This window comes from Planococcus citri, chromosome 3 (assembly GCF_950023065.1).
Source record: "Planococcus citri chromosome 3, ihPlaCitr1.1, whole genome shotgun sequence".
Classification (NCBI taxonomy): Eukaryota; Metazoa; Arthropoda; class Insecta; order Hemiptera; family Pseudococcidae; genus Planococcus; species Planococcus citri.
The window spans coordinates 18416087-18437261 of NC_088679.1; the positions used below are offsets into that span (position 1 = coordinate 18416087).

The following is a 21175-nucleotide window of genomic DNA, read 5'->3' on the forward strand; positions in this document are numbered from 1 at the left end:
AGTGAGAAAGTGAGAATTATGTATCTAGTTTCATCCAAATTTTTCGTGAAAAATGAACGATTTTTTTTAATTTCCACCCCCCCCCCCTCCTCGAGCACGAACTTTCAATTCTACCCATAGAAATAATTGATTTTCATGTATTTTCTGTGACTTGAAAACTTGTGGGTGTTGCTTTTAATCCCTTCTTACTCCTGTGGTACCAAAAGTGACTTCTTGTTCAAACTTTCAATTTTTGTTCATTTTCAACAGAGTTTTTACGATTGTGTTAATTATGAACCCACAAAAGAATCATCTCTAAGCTCCCCCTCAAAAAAAAAAAAAAATTGAACCAAAGTGACATACGTTTTGATTGTACTATTATAAAATCCATGGAAGTGCGAAAAAATTGAATGTTTTAGAATTCAAGAAAGTTGTTGTATGTACGAGTAGAAAACCCTAAAATAACAAAAAAATGTCGAAATTTACGAAACCACTGATCGAATAGTTTCGAATTGTGATGTTTTACAGAAAATGACATAAGTATCGCCAGAACTGAAAAATCCTCGTACAAACGCCGAAACTTACTGCAAAATTGATGGAATTTGCAGTCAAAATGAGCGTAATTTTGCAAAAAATGCAGGAAATATTGTTTAAAAATGTTTGAATTTCATAATCGTTTCTAAAACTACCTAAAAATCGCTGAAATATATTAAAAAATGGATTAAATTTCATTATAACTGAGCCAGGGTATCTACAGGGTAGTAAAAGTGGTGAAAAAGTAGTGATTTTGAAAGTTGGTAGTGAAAGTAGTGATTTTCAGCGATTTTGTTTAAAAGGTAGAGAAAAATGAAAAAAGTGGGAAATTCGATTTTCCTGAAATCTTGAAGCAAAAATAATTAACTCCTTCATTTATTACACAAGAAAACACCGTTTTTATTCCATTCGAAATACTAATTCTCGAGAGCTTTTTCTCTCGCTTCGCCAGAGTCACGTTTGCTTTTCTTTTTCAATTTTGAATTTTTTAAAAAAGAATCATATAATTCGAATTTTAAAATTTTGAAGCGAAATAATAATCTTCTTTATGAGTAACTCATCACAAAAAAAAATATCATTTTTCATACCTCTCGAAATACTGATTTTCGAGAGATTTTTCCCTCGTTTCGCCAGAGCCAGTTTGTGTCTTTTTACCGTAATACTAATTAAAAAATTCCAGACTTGAAGGGGAAATTAAAATTTCTATGTGTTATATGAAATTAATATTAGGCAAAGTTATACCTTTCAAACGACAAAATTGTTATTTTACTTTAAAGCTCGCCGTTTTATTTCGAAAAATTAGTTTTTCCCCAAATGTCGTTCAAATGTTTTATTTTTTTCATTAAATTTTTGTTTTTTTAAAAAAAATTTATCAATAATTGAAATGATGAAGATTTATATTTCTGACATTTTCACTTACTTGAAAAAAATCTTGGGATGTTTGAAAACATTGGAAAAGCGACAAATTTGAATGTAGGTGAAGTTTTGCCTTGCCCATCCCCTCTTCTCTTAAAAAATCTCAAACGTTTAAAAAATGTCCTGCTATAAAAGTCCTGCTTAAGTCCTACTTTTTTATTTTGAAATTTTGTTAGACACCCTGATAAACGTAGTGATGGTTTTATAATCATCGAATTGATTTCAAATTGTTGAAAACGTAAGTATATTCTCCAATGTGAAAAATTACAAAACCCAAGTCAAAAAAATAATGAAAAGAAAATGAAAAAATCTGTCTGGGGGGGAGGGGGTGGTGTTGAAAATATTTTTGAAGGTTGTGAAAAAGTGGTGATTTTTTGTTAAAAAATTCCTGTAGACACCCTGTGAGGGCAAAATTGACAAAAAAACCCATAAAATATCGTAAAATCTCATGAATTTGCATAAGAACAGTAGAAAATACCTGAAAAACGCTGAAACTTACAACAAAAAAAATGACGCAATTACGGTAAAATCGTATTAATGTTTACAAAAATGCGATCAGTAAAATTGTACAAAAGATGTCAAAAGTTGCAAAAAACATTGTTAAAATCTGTTAAAATTACAGTGAAATGACTGAACTTTAATTTCTGAACAAAATCGAGCAAAAGTTGACAGAAAGCTCATAAAACATCGTAAAATCAATTAAAATTGCCTCAAAATTACTGAAACATAATTTTTAAAAATTAATAGAACTCCCTTAAAATTAAGCATTGACTTTGAATTTACTCATTTTTTCAAACTGCTCTTTCTGAACCTTCTGAATTTCAAAAATTTTAAATGACTCGTAAGGCGTTGTTCGTTACGTTTGAGAGTGCTTTTTTCAGATGTCCACTTATTTCCTGATTTTGAAATCTACGAAAAACTAAAATGTAGTGTGACATATCGATTCGAACTAATTTTAATGTTATCGATTCAAGTATGCATTTGTTTTTCAGAGACGAACCCTTGGTGCCCTTCCACCTCACTAATTTTGAAAAAATAATGCAGGATATAAAAATCTGATGTTACGTTAATTTTGGATTAATATTTCAGTCTCGAATGACTATTTTACTCCTCCCCCCTCCTCCTTCGAATTGAATTCAGCCCATTTGAATTGCATTAATTGCTAAACGATTGCTTTAGTTGAATAAATCTCGAGATATGAGTTGTCAAAATTGAGCAGTTTTGATTTGCACCTCTCCCTTCGCCTCCACCTACAAAAAATCGTAAAGTGTTTGAAAAAATTCTGATATTTTTTATTTCAAAATTTTCTTAGACACTTTGCTAACGCACTTCGAGAAATGGTGTTAGTTCTTTTCGATTCAACGCCCATAAAAACATCCAAAGAAAAAAAGGACATTAAAACAAGCAGCGAGCGAGCTGCAGGATAAAAGATATAACTTTTTATCGAAGCGCTTTAATTTTAATTTTATGGTTCATTTATTAATAAATCGAATCCACGGTACCCCTCTCGTACACCTATTTTGACTTCCAGCTGAGTTGTATATCGCCGAGTTGAATTATAAATTAGGTAAATTAATTATTCCGAGAAGAGAAGAAGTCGAAAGTACGAGTACGAGTACGTATATCTCGAATGAATGAGGAGCGAAGCGACTTACAAGCTACATAGTTTTACCAGTAAGTAAGTATATTGCCTGGTTAACGACGTGTAGATTTTTTCTACGCTCTTACCATCTCGTCTCAGTAGTGTTGTTGTGGTGATTTAGAGAAAATGAGGTGTAGCGATGGGATTTTTTTCATCTTTTTTAATTTCTTCTTATACGAGCACCGAGAGCAGCTCCCGGCTGTTGTGGCTGTGTATTGCGCAGCTCTGGGAGATTAAATGTGAATGGATGGTGTGAGATGTAACTATGTGGAATTGATTTCCATCAAAGGAACGAGTTTTATTTTTAGAGAGATAATGAGAACTGCAAAGAGGAGCGGAGGGGTGAACTTTTCGACGAGATTGTCGTTGGTATGATCGTGAGTTGAGAGAGGATTTTTTTTCTCATTATGAAAGTGTCTCGTGTCTCAGAGTTTGGTCGAATTTTTACAAAATTTGTATATTAGTTCGAAATTTTTTTTTTTCATCGTATTGGTAATAATTTCCAAGAGTTTAATTTTGAAATCGTGGATTTATTTAATTGAGCTATCGCGAGAGGAAAAAATTTCAAAATTTCAGTCTGTGCTAAAAATTTATTTTTCCTTCAAAATTAAATTAAAAATTCTCCTATTCCCAGTATAAAGACTCGGTCTCGTCATCATCGTATTTTATAAGTGGAATAAAAATAAGAATAAAACTATGTCGAGGAAAAGGACGACGAATATATTGACAACCAAATGGAAAAAAGAGACGGCATAAGGAACGAGGAGGGGGGTTGAGGAGACCTTCAAAATGATAGCGGAATCGGTTGACGTTTCGGAGACTCGAACTAAAGTAGGAGGAAAAAAAATTCAAATTTGCATTTTCATACAGCACATTTCGTTATCGTGTATTTGATGATTTATATTGTTTTTTAAAGTTTGGCCGCGTAAGTTGAAGTGCCGCGGTACTGGTAGAGAGGCAGAGGCCGCAAAAGCTCGACGATGGTGTGGAATAACAATGCCTTTTATTCGACTAAAAGAGGGTATTATAAAGAAAATTTTTTTCCTGCTGTTATTTCGAATAAGTGTAAAGATGCCGGTAGAGAGAGAGGAAAAAAACGCTCGCGCCAAAAGGAAGGAAAAAATGTAATAATTTTAAATATTTTTGCATGTAAATCGATAACCAAAAGTAGTAAATCTCCAGGGAATGGGTTTTCATTTCGAGCATAACTCGATTTTCTCATTTCGTTCTATGAGAGAGTTGTATACGTAGAATGTACGAATGCGAGAAAAGAACGAGAGTGTGGTGGTGGTTTTTTTTTTTGGTTTTCGTTTACGTTTTGTAGGCAATTTCAGACGAGTTGGATATTAAGTTCGGGAAATAGTGAGTAGAGTTGGTTTTCAAGCAGAGGATCCGGTACAGGGTGGAAGAGAGACACTCGTTTGTGCGGTTTGTTTTCGCCACCATCGAGTTGATGAACTTTCGAGGAAAGAAAAATAAAAATAGGAAGGAAAATGGGCATTTGAATGATTTTTATTCGAATCGTAAGGGTAATTCGGCTCGCAGTAGGGTTATAGTCGTGGGATGATTTTGGTTAGGAAGTGAGCTTTTCATTATACGAGTATCTGGAGTTTGTTGGGAAGGAGATGAAGGGGGTCTCAGCATGTCGCTTATTGAGACTCGACTGGTAGACACGTGGGATTGTGTATTGAAATTTTTGAATGCAAATTTGATTAAAATAATCTTATAAATGGTAAGTATTAAAAAAAAAAAATTGTTGGAAGAAAGGAGCCAAGAGTCGAAACAATGAGAATTTTTTGACTTTTTTGGGTCAATTTTTTCCTCTAAAAGCCAATCGAGAGATCGAGATTAAAAAAGAAATTATTTTTTGAGCTACTTAAATACACGATAAGTATTGCATTTCAAAATGTAATGAAATATCGAGCACACGATGTTTTATTTTTTTCTCTCCGAGAAGGGGATGAAATCGTTTTAAATTAACGAGTTCATCGGACTTGAGCGTGCTTTCGCTTCAAGAACTCGCTGTAGAATTTTTTGTTCTCGTACCTAGAGCTAATCTACGTGTATATACTTTATATTATATGTACTTACCCAAAGCGTTGCTAATAAAGTATTTGTGTAAACAAAAAGTTTTCGCTTTTGTGATCGTTATTGAATTAATGTAAATTAATTTTAATAGTAGCGAAAAGCTAGTTCATAGATGGTTGAAATAGTATACGTATAATATATATATATGTACGTATTATAGGGATGCATGGAAGTATTATAGGTCGTTGGTAGCTCTCGTATAGCAGACTGTGTCTAGAATTTGCACGCGATATTGAGTAATGAGCTCGAGTCGATGCACGAAAGCCAACGGCTGTAATCGTGAACGATGAAAGTTTGAAGTGATTTTCTCGCTTTTTCAACTTCTTTTTTTTCTTTTACTTATACTTACTGTTTCTCGGTTCTCTTATTTTCCTCACGTAACTTGCTGGTGTGGAAGGTATGATGGGGAAAAGGGAGAATTTGAGCGAGCATTTGAAAATGTTTTTTTAATTGCTATATAGCAAAGGTTCGAGTAGAATGTTGTTAGAGTGTTGTATATTTTGCTGAATGAAATTAGTAGCTGCGGTAATTCTTTTATTTGCGTGTTTATTTGTACCATAATATTATTATGAGCTTTTTAACTCGTTGTGCTGTTTTAAAATGGTAATTGATGGAGGATTGTTGGGTTTTGATGTAGGTGCTGGAATAGGTGATTTTTGCTACTTTTTTCGAATAAGTAGGAGTGATCAATGGTGGTCAAATGAACTGGAATTAGTTTGCAGAAAATTCTACATCTCCAGTCCATAATCTTATAAACCATGTTCAAAGGTTTCAAAATTTCCAAAACGTAAAAAAACTCATTATTTCCAAAACGTTTCATTTCGTTCAGTGGTTCCCAAAATATGCAAATGATTATCTACCTAAATATGAATCTTTCCGCTTTTCTGAGTACACGAGTGGTTTTTATTGACTTAAAACCCAACTTTTGAATGACAAAGTAAAAAAAAAAAAAAACGAAACAGTGGCAAAATTATCCTCTTTTTTTAAATCAATTTTTAAGCCACAAAACCTTGCTTCTTCAAATTGTTTGCTGAGAAATTCGATTATTATTGTGTATAACTTCTAATGTAATCAAAGTTAGCTTTACAATATTCGGAATTGAAGAAATAATGATTACCTAATTTCACTTTCAAGAGTTTTTGATAATTCTTGGATCGGTTGGAATTTCGACTTGAATGTGAACCTTTTTACAATTTTCGCATCATATTAAACGTGATCTTTTACCTTCATTCAGTTCTATTCAACTTAGTATCGATTCAAATCAACACTCGATTAAAATGAAGAGCCACCTGTGGGTTTTCAGTTTTGAAAATCTTCTGTTTTAGAATTTGGAATTCAGAAAAAATTTGTTTAAAAATTTCAACTCCTGAATTGAAAATTAACAAATTTTTAATTTTTGAATTGGAAAATGTGAATTTTAATGCTTAAACCGAATTTTTCAATTGGAAAGTTTGGAAAAATTTTGAGCTTTTATTCAACATTCGAGTTAAAATTTCAAATTGACAGTAAAATGTTTCAATTCGAAACAAATCAAAAATCAAGTACCTATACCTACGTAGGATCCTCCAAGCTCGTCCAAATTTTCAACTAGCTGATGAGGTGAGAAGGATAAATGTTCCAGGTGAACACAAAACGTTAAAAAAATTGCAGTCGAGATCTTTCCCCATTTCTTTTAACAATCAAATTTTAAAAGTGGTGTATCAACACTCCGAGGAGGCACACGAGCCTTTTTAAAAAAAAAATTGTGGTCACTTAACTCAAGTTCATTTTTTGAAATTTTTTCCGAAATCCAATTTTTTCCCGCCTTTTTTAAAGTTGCTAAAAATTGATTTCTTACAAAAAATTCCAAAAAGTCTCATTATTCCCCCTCCTTCTCCCCCAAAAAAATCCCCAAAGTATCGTTTTTCGGCAAGAACTGTCAGAAATATCCAAAAATAGAAAAAAAAATCGTTTTTTTGACAAAAATTGCGAAATGTCCTTGCTTTTTGCTAAAATTGTGAAAGTCCTGCTTTCAGCAAAGAATTGACAAAACGTCTCGCTTTCTAGCAAAATGGCTGAAAAATCGTCAAAAGTTGTGAGAAAGCGTCAGAAATTGAACACTTTGCCAAAAATCACCAAAACGTTCCTTTTTTTTACCAAAAAGGTGCAAAATAGCCCAACTTTTTTTTACAAAAACCAATTAGTAATTGCTAAAAAGTTTTGTTTTTTGATGAAGTATTGAAAGTAATTCTTTTTAATTAAAATTCTTGCTGTTTGGCAAGATTTCAGCTACTAAGTCTCGCTCTTTTGCCAAAAATTGCAGAAAAAAGTATTACTTTGTTAAAATTGTATTAGGTACCTAGGTAGTAGTAGGTACAAGTTTCTATCAAGTTACATTTCTAGATTTTAATTAAAAACAATGATCTGGTTTTCTTAGTAATTGTTTTGGGTATTGAAATGTTTTGGCTTTGTTTTTTTGGTTACTACAGTTACTTCTTTTTTTTTTTTTTTTTGGAAAAAATGAGTACGAGCCCTGATCTGTGTTTCGTCAGACCCTCATTTTTTGGAAAGTAAGTGACTAGGGAAGGGATTAAATTCAAAAAACGAATAGATGTTTGAGTTCAACGACCTCAAATCAGTGGTAATGGACATTCGACATTACACATTTGTTAAAAACAAGACACTCAAGGCCCCAGCAAAGCAAAAGCGAAAGTTTTTGAAAATTTGATTTTGAGAGGCGTAAAAACGATACTTCTTTCTTTTCAGGATGTAATTTGAAAGATTTTTTTGTAGATGAGGGTGAAGTCTCTTGAAATAAAAAATTTCAAGAGGCACAAAAACAATACTTTTTATTTATTTATTTTTACACTTTAAAACTTAAGAAGTTGAATGATATTTATTTTTTATTTTTTTTAGAATTGTAATCCTGAAAAAGAAAAAACCACAAGCCCGAGTGAAGCGAGGGCAAAAATTGTCGAAAACTTGATTTTTGAGAATTAAAAAAAAACAGGGTTTTCTTTCATCACAGGCCCTCCTTTTGCCGGGCCCGAATCTAAAATCTCTACTCTTGGACACTTCGATTTTGTTTTTAAAATGTGATTTCTTCCTGGATAATTTGATAGTTCGCCAAAAAATAGGGAGAAAATGAAGGAGCATTTCTTTTTCAAATCAAAAATGGAAAAATTTGAAAATTTTTTATCTCTGTAAAAGTTTTTCATTTTCAGGAAGTGGGGGGAATGGGGTGGATGTCAAATTTTGGAATCAAATTCTTCATAACATCACTTGAACTTTGTAGAAAATGACGAGAAAAAATAGTTTTTTATGCGTTTCTGATGCATGCTGCACATCATTGAAAAATTATTGGAAAAGTTCATTACTAAAAAAAAAAAAAAAACTTCAGAATATTTAAACGATTTTTTAGAATTTTACTTTCGAGAGTGACACCAAAATACGAATAAGTAAGTTCAAATGAGTTCAAATTTGAGTTGAATGAGTTAAGAGCGAGTGAACTTTAATTTCTTCCAATTTTTTTCAGTATCTGTAAACAAAATTCATATTGCACTGTAAAAAAGAAAGTCATCGACTCGATTTGCTCGAAGCATGTTGAAATGAAATCCACACCAAACCAACTATAATATACGTACACTGCACTCATATTATGTGCAATAAACATCTATCAAAACACTGGGTCGTCATATTTTCGCATCGTGGTCGGCCCACCCGATAAAATACTACAAAATTTTATTACACTGCACACTTTTCTCGGTTTACTACTCTTATCTATCTATAAATACGCTCGTTATACGAAACGGGTTATAAATTCCGATCTCACGGACACATCGGACGCTTCTTTCGCTCTCGTATAGTGAGCGACTCTACTTATACTCATGCTCAACACACAAGTACAGTAAAAAATACTCCGTACAATAATGAACTCTATATCTTCTCTCTTCCTCGGGCAGCTTTCAATACAACTCTAAAATTTATACTACACCATATTACATTTAGGAGTACGTATTCGACGTAAAATTGAGAGGCGTCGTTGTTGTCGTCATCGTCGTCGTCTACTTCATCGAGCAACAGATAAACGTCCAATTTTATTACCTCATCTAACACACGGTCCCTATTCGCAATTCCTTATATACTTTTATATACTCTCACATCACCGAGTAAATAGTAAATAGAAAGAAGAGCACAGATAGGGAGACGAATATATGTACTCGAATCTCTTGTAGCGAGTACATCACAATTCCTTTAAGGCTAAAGTACGCGAGTACCTAGATATATCTTAAAGACATACCATAAGATTACCAAGATACGTGGTGGTAAAATATAAGTATGCGTCGTCGTGGTCGTCCCAGCCACCACGTAAATATTACACTTTTCAACAGCGTATCAATCAAAACACGCTCACCAGACTGTATTTAACCTCTTCGCATACTTAGGCTGCTCTCAGAGTCAGTCAAACGCATTCCTCATATTCTTTCTCTTTCTAGCCTCTCTGTTGCTCGCACACGTTTCCTATTTTCCTTACCTTAGCTCTCGCACTCTCTTTCCCGCAGTCAGAACGCGCACGAGACGCTCTGTCCGGTCACTCCAACACTAAAAAACACTTAACCATTGCCCATACCCGCGTACAGATTCTATGAGCTGTGTGACTAGAAAATATGCGGTGGCCAAACGTTCTCTTCTCTGTGTGCATATACCTTCGACCGGAGAACCGGTTCGCCGCCGTTATGATTAAAAAGCAACCAATACACGAACACATCTAATGCCACAAACTCACTCACACAATACAGAAAATACACAGCCGAGAGATGGATACACGTAAGAAATATATACAATAAAATTATTGTGTATTAGGTAGATATATCCACGTTTCATTGGAACAATGAACCGCCTAGCGACGTGCCCTCTCGGCTATTTCTTTCCTTTTTTTTTTTTTTTTTCAACAAAATTATAAGGATTTGAAATCAAATTTTAGCTCTTCTAGTACGTAGTGAAAAGCAGGTATCAATAGATTAGGTGTTCTGGAACACGAGTTAAGAAGTAGGTGATAATGAACGAGAAAAATGCGTCGATTGCCATATGTTCTTTGGGAAGGAAATGGGATGAGAATGACGAACAACGAGCTGAAGAATTTAGGTTCTCCTGAGCTACTCAGAATGTTCACTTTTTTGCGAAAGGATCAAAAGAAAGGCGAAAGTTTCCAATTGATAGAGTGTGGAAAAAATGTAATTAATTCAAAATAATTCCATACAAAACAGAAAAAATATCATTGCTTAGTGTTCTGAAGGGGGGGGGGGGAGGCTGAGATCCTGGAAAGAGTTTAATCGAAAAAATAGGGCCATATTTGTGTTCTGTGCTTTCAAAAACATATTATTTGATTTATCGTATGACTCCAACATTTTTTTAAATTTGGCCACAAAATTTGGGGAAGAGAAGGGTGTCCCTGCCCTCTCTATCTAGAGTCTGTATTTCTGAAATTTGAACTTTTGATTGATGAATTCAACTTTTAACTTTTGAAAGCTTGTTGCCAATATCTTCTAAAAGTTCAGAGGTTCTGGCAGTTCATATTTCATCTTTCTTTTTTTTTTTTTTTTACAATTTTTAATAAATTATTAGATGTTGAATTTTTCTGATTTTTTTTTCAATTTTTGTAAGTATTTGCTTATTGAAGTTATTCCAGTACCTACTCGTGTGTTCTGAGGCAATAAATAAAATATAATAAATCAATTTTAAAATAATAAAATTCTGCCATTTTTGCTCATTTTTTAAAAATTGTAGGAAGTGTTTCACAATATTTCATCAGTTTTTCACCATTTTAAAAATATTTTTTTCAATTCTTCAGCTGAATTTTTGGGTTATTTATGTTGGTTTTTTTCTTTTTCAAGTCAATTTTTACATTTTTGATGACATCTTTCAATTTGTAATCGATTTTTCAATTTTTTCTCATTTTCAATCGATTTTAATATTTTATTGGTATTTTGTTCAGTTTTGAACAATTTTTACAACCCGCGTAGCACTGACGAGATCGTCAGTGGCCTCGACAAAAGTATCGACATGATTTTATATGATTGTTGATTGAAAAAAGTTGGAACATTGTCCACAAAGGGGTTAATCTAACCACATTTAAAATAATTGATTGGAAATTAACACGATTTTCAAAATTTATGACAGAAATGCTGATGGTCGTCATTGCTGTCTACATTTGTATCTACATTCATGTGCAAGATTTCGATATATTGTAGATACTTTGTAGACCCTCTAATCGATATCGAAATTCAGGTCGTCTTGTTGATCCGAAGTTGATGTCGACTATAAGATCGACAAAAGCATCTACAAAATTTTGATCATGTACCGTTACTTTTGTCGATCTAATAATTATCATCAACTTTGGCATCGGCAAGACGAACTGAATGTTGATATCGATTTGAGGGTCGACAAAAGTATCTACAAAATGTCGTCATCGAGTAGATACTTCTGTAGATCTTGTAATCGACATCAATCATCTGTTTAATATTGATGAGGAAGTTGATGTCGATTACAAGATCTATAAAATATTTTTAGAAATTTCGAAGTGTTGTCGACTCATTTGTCGATGTCAGAGTCGACAACACAATAAGAAAATTTTTCCAAGTCCAAAATAAGATGGACTAAATATTCTTTTAAGGCGACTTCTCTCAACAGCGGCAATGGTCTAGTGGTTAGAGTACGTGATAGAAGTGTACGGCAACCTAGGTTCGATCCCTACCCAGAGCAACTTTTTTTCTTTCAAAAAAATTTTTAGGGGGAAATATTTTTGAGAACAATTTTACTTGAATCAAAAAAAGAGTTTTGTGCACATTTTGCACATTTTCAATCAAAATTTGCCTCTTTTACAATCAAAAAAATGACACCAATGTCGAGACCTTGTCGAGACAAAAAATGAGGGAAGACAACAGTCGATTTTGATATCAACTTCTCACTCGTCATGTATCGGCATTGGTGTCAACAAATGTCGTGTCGACAAGTGACGGATTAGAGATCTCGTCTTTTCCATCGACTTTGGCATCGCTTGTGCTACGCGGGAACTTGTCTTGTTTTTATCATTTATAATGGCTCATTGCTGATCTCGCTAAATTTTTTATGTAACAGTTCTTTTTTTTCACTTTCGTAACAATTTTTTGCATTGCCATTTTTTTTTTAAATTTTGTTTTAATTTATGGTAAATTCTGTTAATTGTATCAATTTTTGGCAGCTTTGAAAAATTTGTCACTTTTTTGTGCAAGTTTTGAAAGTTTTGGAAATATTTATAAAAATTTTTTTATCATCTTGAGTAATTTCTAGTTTATTTTGACTGAATTTCTGTTGCATTTTTGCAGTTTCCTCAATTTTCAATATAAGATTTGTTTTTTTTACCCGGATTCTCAAATCTGGTTTTTGGACGTTTTTTAAATCGCTTTTTTAAACACTTTCTAGATCCCCAACACAAACTTTCAAAACATCAGAAGTCTTGGTTATACTTCTTCCACTTTATGTTAGATTTTGGCAGTTTTTTCTTGCTTAATGACATTTTGTCAATTTTGTTTCAATTTATAGTCAATTTCTTCCACTTTACTTACTTTCAGGTATTGATCAGAAATATTGCGAATGTTCTGTTCAATTACAAAACATTTTGGTAACACTGTCCTTTTTCAAATCTATGTATTTTCAAAAGTTCATTGCCAATTCCGCCAAATTTCTTGCACATTTTAGCATTTTTTTTCACTTCACAAACATTTTTTTGCATTTTTATTTGGAAGCTTTGAGAAATTTCGTCAATTTTTTGTGAAAGTTTAAAAAGTCTTGGAAATACTTATCAGCTTATGCACATTTTTTTTTTTTTTTTTTTTGATGATTTCTTGATAATTTCCTTGAATTGAATTTCTATTAAATTTCAGCACTTTTTTTGGCTCTTATAAAATTTATAATGCAGCCATTTTTGCCAATTTTCTGGTGTTTCAAAGAGATTTTGGCAGTAATTCGCCATTTTCAATAATTTCTTGATTTTCTGCATTTTTAAGCACTTTGTCCCTCAAAAAAAAAAAAAATGTAGGTAATAAATTTTTTTGTTGTTTGAGCGACTTTTAAAAACTTCTGAAGCTCTTAGCAATGTTTTGTCAATTTTTTCACTGTTTTCAATACTATTTAGTCAATTACGTGTACAATTTTTTTCCCACTCGCCTCTGGCAAGTTTTTCAAACTTTTATAATTTCGCAATGATATTTTTTTTCAATTTCGTTTCAATTTATAGATAGTAATTTCTGCCAGTTTTTTGTGAATTTTCTTGTAATTTTGGGGTATTTGTTCGTGTTTTAATATGTATTTTTGACAAACATTTGTCATTTTTCTCACTATTTTCAGTAATTTGTCGTTCATTCCGCTGAATTTCAGGCACTTTTTGCAGTTTTTCGCAAATTTGATGGTTAAAAAAAATTTGGTTTCCATTTTTCATCACATTTTCAAAATATGCTAATTTTGAAGGAACTTATCGAATATTTGTACAATTTTTTAATGTTTAGACAACATTTTATCAGTCTTTCAATTATTTTTATTAAACCTTTCGTCAATTCTGCTAAATTTTTGTTCTATTTTAGCATTTTTTTTAGCAGGTTTTTCGACTTCCAGAATTCTTTAAATGCATTTTTTTTCAAGTCAGTTTCAAAATTTTTCCACTTTTTCGAATTTTTTAAGAATTAAAACAAAGTTGTCAACGTATTTTGTCATTTTTTTTCACCCTTTTTCAATGATTGGTTTTTAATATTTTTGATGACATTTTAGTTTTGTTTTAATTTTTGGCAAGTTTTTTCATTTTTAGTCTTTTTAAAGTAAATTTATGGAAAATTTGTGCAATTAAAAAGTTTGGAGAACAGTTCATCAGTTTTTTCATTATTTTTTATCAACTTCTTCTAAATTCTGCCAAATTTCTGTAATATTTTTCATTTTCTGAGAAATAGTTATTTTTTTCAGTTCTGGTTCATTTTTTTTTACCAATTTTTGGTAATTTTGTTGAAATTTGGGCAATTATTTGTACAATTATTCAGTATATTTTACAAGATTTTGATAATTCATTATTTTTCAATGTGTTTTTCTTTTGACTTTGAACAAATCTTACTTTTTTAATGACAATTTTTTTCAATTTTAAGCAATTACATATTGAAAAATGTTTTTAGTATTTTGTACAATTTTGCAATATTTCTCAAATTTTATCAATTTTTTTTATTGGCAATGTATTTGACTTCGAACAATTTTTGATCATTTCTTTCAATGTTGCTTCTAATCTAGAAATGGTACCTAAATCCATTTTGAGATGATTTTCAACTTCTCGATTAATCTAGAAAATTTAAGAATGCATTTAAGAACAATTTTCAAAATGATCAATTTTGTGGTGTTTTCCATGAGGTAGATATATATTTTTTTTTTAAATTGATTTTGCGTTTTTGGTGGTTTGATTTGCAGGTACCGAAGTCACACTGCAAATGATGCAAAAAATTGTATTCATTTTGAAAATTCAAAAAAAAAAATTGAAAATTTTTGGACTTTGGATAAATTTTTTATTTTAAAACAGTCCATTCAATTCAATGAAATGTCATGGTTCTCAATTACAATAAATATTGTAAAATTTTCAAATAATCTGTGAAATTGATTTATTCATTGAAATGAATTTGAACATAATTTCTTCTACCCCTTATTTGAACTCTCCATCATTTTAAGAGAAGGCCTTCGTTTTTTTTTTTTTTAGTTTCAAACCCTCATTTCAGAATACCTACAGTAAATAGTCGAGTGTACGTGCTTTAGTGCGGCACAATACACAAAAAATATGCTCATTTATATTATCTACTCGGTTAAAACTGGGTAGGTAACTTTACCTCGTACGAACAAGTTGTACTCGTATAATTTATAAATACTTGGTAAAATACTTTCAGTTGGGAAAAACTGAAAAGCCTGAAACTAGGTTTTCAATGTGTATACTTTTGTGTAAGTATAATACCCTGGGCTTTTTTTTTTGTTGCTTCTTCACCCCTTCACCTTGCAGCTGGGTTGTTTGGCGTATCGGAAAAAAAGCATACCTTCTATCGCCGGTTCGTATTGTATAAAGAGAAAGGGAACTCGGCATCAGGCAGCGGCACTCTCTAATTAACATTCGTTTTTATTATCTTAATGTAAAAAGTTATAATTATACTTAGTCGGACGAGTCGAGAGTAGTATGGTTGTGTTTTTTGAAAATAAATACAAACTACTCAAGATGAAAATTATACTTAAGTATACTATATAGTACAGTATATACGAGTATAACTGAAGCTGATGATGAAGGAATGGAAATTGAACGTGTAGGCTGGGTACACGATGTTAAAGTTGAAGAACAGAGAACCACCCGAGAAGGGTAGAGCTAATAAAAATCCGTAAAGAAGAAAAATCTTCGTATTTCATTCTCGAATACACACAAAGAGCACAGCAGCGAAAGAAAATAGCGCCAGACTCGCGGGCGGACGCGGACTGATAGAGATAAAAGTGAGAGAGAGAAGTAAAAGCAGCAAAAAAACGCCGTTCGTCGGTTTTTAAAGCCGCTTCTTCTTTAACGGATCAAATTAACTTTTAAAAGGATCAGAAAAAATAGACGAGAGAAAAGGCGCGGCGGCTGGCTGGATGTTTTCTGTGTTGCGGCGTTGCTCGCTTTTATCGCCAAGGCGAACACAGGTTGAGCAGCCGGAGAGGCGACGAGGTGCGGTGGTTATGAAATTGGATAAATTTTCCGAGCTCGTAACAAAGCATATTTACGTGATTCGATGATGTTCGCTTGAAATGTTTCTTTCCAAGTTTTCATTAAACTTTAAATGACGATGTGGTTTCCGCCACCCCGGTCCCGTACCCCCTCCCCTCCGTTCATACTGTATTACTAATGTACTAGTAAAAGGTACCTACTACCTATATATAGTGCTGTAATGTTTCTCAAAGATTATTAAACATTTTTTTCTTTTGCTTTTTCTGTTACAGGTGAGTTTTTCAAGTTGCAATTCTCGTACTTTTAGGGGTATAAAGAAAGGGATACGAAATGGATTTTCCAAAAGAGGTAATGGTATCGATAATTTGCATAGTGGTTTACTTTTTTTTTATTGCTTTACTGTGTGTTGTGCAGATGAAGAATTGTTTTTTAAAAAATGATTTTCATAGTGATTTATTGAGAGAGGAGGGGGTGAAGTTGGTTGATTTAAAAATTGAAGGATGGAAAGATTGGAGCTGGTAGAGAGTAAAATATTGAGAGGAAATGTTAAAGTGGCTGGACGTCAATCAACAGTCAATTAGGTTACAGCAAAATAATAACCAATGTTCTGGCTTTTTTCAAGTTTTTTTTTTACATTTTTTGTATTTTTTTGCCTATTTTTTTTGAAATTGGTTGGTTTTATACAAGATACTGCCATATTGTCAAATCTCAAAAATTCCCAGGAAAAGAAAACTTATTATATTTTGGCCAAACAAATCCTTTTGCGGTATCCGCTGGGAAATTGGCTCAAATGTGGATAAAAACATTAAACAAGTTGGGAATATGCCACAACTTAATTTTTGGCAGCTCAAATCGATTTTTATTATGACTTGTGAAGAAATTTTGATTTTCTGGAGAAATTAAAAAATCATGCTGAAGGCTCCAAAATGGCTCAAAATGGTCATCATCATCATTGAACTTTGACCTGGTGAGCTGTTCAGCCCATCTGAGAAACTGTAGAAGAATTGCTCGCTGATGTGTCATCAAGTTTTTTCTTTGGTCTTCCTCTGCTCCTCCTGGCAGTTGGAGTGTATTCTTCGACTTTTCGAGGAGATCATTCTTCGCCATTTCTTTCTGTAATCTTTCACCCGTCCAATGATTGCCTCTGCTCCTAGCTCCTCCAGGATGTCTTCATTCCTTTTCTTATCACATGTTGTATATCCTGCCGTTGCTTGCATGAATCTCATTTCTGCTGCAGTTACTCTGCTTTTTGCCAGTGTATTCTAGATTCTTATTCGAGTTTCAGCTTTGACTTTTCTTGGATGGATGGCTCGGTTTATCGCCCCGCTGACCTCCCCTTCATAAGAAAGCACACCCAATATATTTAAAGCTTCTGACTTGTTCTACTGGCAGTCCATTTACAACAAATTTACTGCTTATTGGCTATTTCCCTTCAAAGGCCATCACCTTTGTTTTTGACTATGAAATTCTCATTCTGTATTTGTGTCATTCCGCAGGTAATGGGCCCATTTGGTCTATATTGAGTTATTGGGGGGGGGGGGTGAAGTAGACCTCCGGTGCAATCATATGAGCTGGATAAAAGCCCAGAAAACGCAAAAAAAAAATTCCCAAAAAAATCCATAATTAAAAATTTGAGAAGCTCGACTTTTGAGAAAATCCCCTTCAAAGTTTTTTTTTTGAAAAAAGCTGGCATTTCATGTAATCCCAAAACCTTCATACCTGAAATTGAAGATTATTGTTTCTGATGTCAAATATTACTACCCACCTGCAATAGCGATTTTTTTTACTCAATCTTTTCATGTTTATGAGTATTTTAAGCCTGAAAAACAATGATTAATAAATTAAAATTTTGCATAAAAATTCATTACTCTGTTCAAAAGCAAAAAACAATTATTAAATTACATTTTCTGTCAAAATTTAACTGATAAAAATAAAAATTGAAAAAAAAATTTGTTTTAAATTTCTTCCCAGTGGTGCAGCTAGGTAAATCATGTTTTCAAATGGTATACATGTTACCACTGGCGACTAGGTACTGTATAATTCGGAGGGTATTTTTTTTGGAAGTCTTTGGAAATGAATTTACTGTGAAAAAAACAAAATCGACCAAATGGGCCCTTCTTGGAAAAACTTTAGTTCCATTTTTCTCCGCTTGGGGGCCACCTGCGGCCTTGATACTTCAACACATGATAGTCGGATATGTTCTACATCAAAATCCATCAAAACCTCGATTATTGATTCTCTCGACTTTTTCACTAAAAACACGATTATCTTGATAAATAGAAATGACCAAATGGGCCCATTACCTATAGAATGACATCTATCTGCTACTTTCTGGAGGTTGTACTTTCTCGAGGTTGTACATCGCTCTCTGCAAGTCATCTTTGTTGTCAGCAAAGACCCAAAGACCACCTGATCATCAGCAAATAGCAGGGTATTGACATGAGTGTCATTGATGTCTTGCCCTTTTGGCTTAGTTTTCTGCCATTCTTTAATCATTTTAATTGTGTTGTTGAAGTAGGTGTTGAACAGGCTACATGACATTGGTCATCCCTGTCTTACTCCTCTCCCTATCTTCTTTGCTTCTGACATGTTTCCGGATCTTACTCTTATTACATTATCTGTGTATATTTCTTCAACTAAGCGTACTATTTGTTTGTTCACCTCAATTTTCCTCAGGATTTCAAACAACTTCTTCCTTCGTACTTGATCATACGCCTTCTCCAGATCAATGAAGCACATGTGGGTTTCTAGGTTATAGGTACTCTTGCCTCTTCTACATTAGCAGCTTCATTGCATATACTCCATCAGTGCATGATCTTCCCTTTTGAAATCCATTTTGGCATTCCAATGTTATTGGCTCCGCATGGCTCTAGATTCTTCTCGCTACCATCTTTGCAAGTATTTTGTATGCAGCATTTAGTAGGCTGATTCCATGGTTGTTGGAATGGGTAGTTTAACACGCTCTTTCTATTCAATTTTGTACTAGAAGTTTTCTCTCTCTAGACATTGACTTTTTCTCCAGTCACGTTTTTACTTTTAATTTCTAGTCCTTTCTGAAAATAGTATTTTAATGTTGTTTGTTGAATAAAGATTGAAAAAGTCTTGTGCGTTTTTTTGTGTAATATATCAGTTTCCTGAGTTGTTCCAGTTTCCTTTTTTGAAAATGGGTATTACAATTGCTGTATGGAAGGCTTCAGGTATGGTAGCACCTGATAGTATTTTATTGTAGAAAGCTAGCAGTCTCTTCTTAATGGTTATTGTGGCGTTCTTACATAAGTCTGTTGGTAACTTATCGCTGCCTGGGGCTTCTCCATTTCTGGAGCTTTTCAAGGCTCCATCTAGTTCCTCCCAAGAAAATGGCTCATATACCGGATCTCCTCATGGTTTGTCGCTTTAACTTCATTGTCCGGATCATTCCATAGATTCAAGTAGTATTCAACCATTTTTTGCAGTCTGGTGGGGCGATGTTGGCTCTGTGTACCTCATCTTCCGATATTCTTTTGATTATTTTGTACATATTTGGTTTAGTTTATATGTATCACTCTCCATGTTCGCCGCAAATCTTTCATATTGTTACTATCGAGCGTTTCTTTTATCATCTTTTTTGTCTTCCAGCACTGTTCTTTGTAGCTTGCTTTGTCTTGTTTGTTCTCTGAACTCATCTACTTCCGGAAAAGGTTTTGTTTCCTCTTCACTTCTTTTGATAGTTCGTTGTTTCAGATTTTCAACATTGGGTTCCTTTTCAATTATTTTAGGTGGTTTCTGTGAAATTCCAGGAGTGTGAGTTCAAAAGTGAATTTTTAATCAATTTGTAAATTCCAAAAAAGAATAAAAAGAGCAGTTTTTAACATCTGGTGGGTCCAGGCAATCTCCCAACTCGAAAACAATTGCTATTTGACCTTTTTGGGACCTCCAACGAGCATTCAGCCAGTTAAACTCAGTGGCTTATGTAAACCAGGGATGCTCTTCCCTTCTCTGATTCATTGGTAATGTCGCAGAATTATCTGACATTCTCCCCTCCCAAGAAAATAGCATCAACCAATGGGCTTTAGTAATTCTAGCAAGATAACTTCAGAAATAATAAGCGAGATCCTTTTTCAGGGCCTTTGAAAAAATAAAAAAAATTTCCACAACTTCTCAAAACATGTTTGCACACCAATGCGCCATACAGAACAACAACAGTGAAGACGTGGCCTCACTTTTACCCATATTTTCTCGTCTTTGCCGAATCGCCTGCCTTATAGCAAGCGCAAACGATCATCTATCTCAGAAAGGAAAACACCAGCTGCTTTTTAATAAGTGAAAATTAGCTGGAAAATTTAGTATAGCAGTTGCAAAAAAAAAGAACTGCTCGACTGCGCGCGTGAGAGAGAGGAAAGGAGACTGTACGAGGATACACAAAACGACGACGAAATCGACTCTAATTATGATGATTTATTCGAACGATTAGTTATACACCGATAAATGTTAAAGCGAAAAAGGGTGAGAAAGTAGCGGGGTTGATGGGCGGATAACAAACCGAAAAAGAGAAATATTAGTGAGAAAATTTTGGAAGTTTCGCGTGTAGGTGAATTCGGTCGTTGTTGATGGAGCGGGGGGTGGGCTATAAGGGTTTTTAGTTCAGCGCTAATGAGCTAATATACAGAGCAGAAAATGTTCGACGTAGGATGTGATGGTAGTACGAAAGAGACGAGCGAAGGGTTTGAGCTGTTTTTCGGGCAAGAAAAATGCGTACGTATTTGCGTCTCTCGTTCGGCTCGTGTCGGGACGAACGAAGCTTTCGAGTAATTAAGACGTGGTGTTTTACCGCCATATAACGCAAAAGCTGTGCAGTAAAGAAGAAAAAAACCGTAATAAATCGATTATAAAGTCGACTCGAACGTGGATCAGGTGGCAGGGTAGGTGGAATGCTAAAGGGCAACGCTATTACCGCGTTCTGTGTGTTGCCATCGTCGATAGAAAAAGAGATGGCGAGGTGGATGGTGAAAAATTCGACACGAAAAACAGAAGTCATTAAGAAGAGAAAGTAATTTCAAAGGGATTCAAATTTTGAAACTTGATTTTTGACTCGCGATGACATTAATTTCAGCTCTTTACGTCGCCTCTCCGTCGTCATCATCGTGCCAAAGGGTTGCTGGTTTGAGTCGTCGTCGTCGTCGTATGATACTCGCGGTAGTCGGGTCCTAATGGTGCAGGGATGATGAAGAGTAAAAAAAAATACGCTCGCAGCGATACGAACCAATTTTAAATTACATTTCTTTGTCATATTTTGCGCGGATTCCTTTTGACATTTT

General features: G+C 33.6%; 1 protein-coding gene across 4 annotated transcripts in view; it reads left to right on the plus strand.

The window, feature by feature from the left end:
* The window catches only part of LOC135841368 (rho guanine nucleotide exchange factor 10-like), a 201234-nt gene that overhangs the window by 73298 nt on the left and 106761 nt on the right, over positions 1–21175 (plus strand). The gene's annotated exons all lie outside the window — the stretch shown is intronic.